The 1,208-nt window shown below is 38.4% G+C and overlaps 1 non-coding gene across 1 annotated transcript; it reads right to left on the reverse strand.

Annotated features, from left to right (window-relative positions):
* Positions 1-565: 565 nt before the first annotated feature.
* LOC111723627 lies at positions 566-705 on the reverse strand. The gene has a single exon (XR_002772127.1). It is a non-coding gene; the product is annotated as a U4 spliceosomal RNA (small nuclear RNA).
* Between the last annotated feature and the right edge of the window lie 503 nt (positions 706-1,208).

Genomic DNA, 1,208 nt, shown 5'->3' on the forward strand with positions numbered 1-1,208 from the left:
CATATTCAATATGCTCTTTATTTCAAATGAATTATGTTTCAATTTTTTACATATCTATTTACTTTACTGTAGGAAAGAGGAAAAGTATTCTTGGAAACAGCAGCACGGTCTAAGTAGAGTATCAATGTCATCCTCAGAACCTTGGAAATTGTGTCACAAGAGAGAAATACAGCCATTTCTCAAAGGAACCGCCCACCAAATAGTGCTCTTAAAAAATTGTCACATTGTCATTAAAGCAATGTGCTAAAGGGGATATTCAGAAAAATGCTTAAAGATACAATGAAATGACCATCTGCAAGTTGCAGAGGACTGTGAGCGGGTTGGAGGTATATGAAAAGCTGGGTCCAGTGATGCTACGTCAGTGAGAAATTCAGCTGATGTATGTCTAGAACTACCTTCCCGAAGGGTCTGAGTTCTCAGTAATCTTGGCTATTTTCAGTTGTTGCAATTTTCCATTAATCTAGTCCCCAAATGAACCCCGGATAATCCATGTTTTTTAATATGCAATGCTTCTTGCCCCACTGCTTTTTTTAAAGTTTATTTTTATTTTCATTTTTTATTCAGTGTCTGTAGAGACCATCAGAAATTGCCATTGCCAGCTATATTGAAAGTCATCATAGCAGGATATTGGGGAAAGTTTTCAATTAGCAATGATCGCATCTTGGATAAACCTCATTAGCAATGATACTGACACTGTGCAAAGGTTCTTGCCCATTATTTAGAAGCAACTTAGTTTTGTCTTAGTTATTGGGGTCAAATACTTCAACCAGTGGGGTAACCCTTTTCTCTTGTCTGTTGACTCAGCCGCTTGAGAAGCCCAACTAGCTAGGATATGATTTCATCTTCAAATTCAATGAAGTTGGAGACTTATTCCTTTCAGGATGATGTAATATGGACCAAATTTACCCTTACACCTAGTCAAAAAGAAAGATAGACAAAATATGTGAAATACAGTTTTCAATGTGCACAATATTAGATGATGAATTGGATCCCAAGAGATGGAAATAAATGAAATGAGCCCTGTGATTATCTCAGATTACCACCTGCAACTTTTAGGATAGTGCTTGCTGGGGGAGGGGGTGGGCAGGAGCTGCGTCTCTCACTGATTGAGAAGCCACAAAAACTATTTAGAACATTCAAGACCGCTAGATCTGTGGGGTAGAGAGTGGGAACAACACAGCTGCTTATGCAAGTAGCTCCAGAGATCT

Source organism: Otolemur garnettii, unplaced genomic scaffold (genome assembly GCF_000181295.1).
Source record: "Otolemur garnettii isolate 467f Iridium unplaced genomic scaffold, OtoGar3 scaffold00013, whole genome shotgun sequence".
In the NCBI taxonomy this organism is placed as follows: Eukaryota; Metazoa; Chordata; class Mammalia; order Primates; family Galagidae; genus Otolemur; species Otolemur garnettii.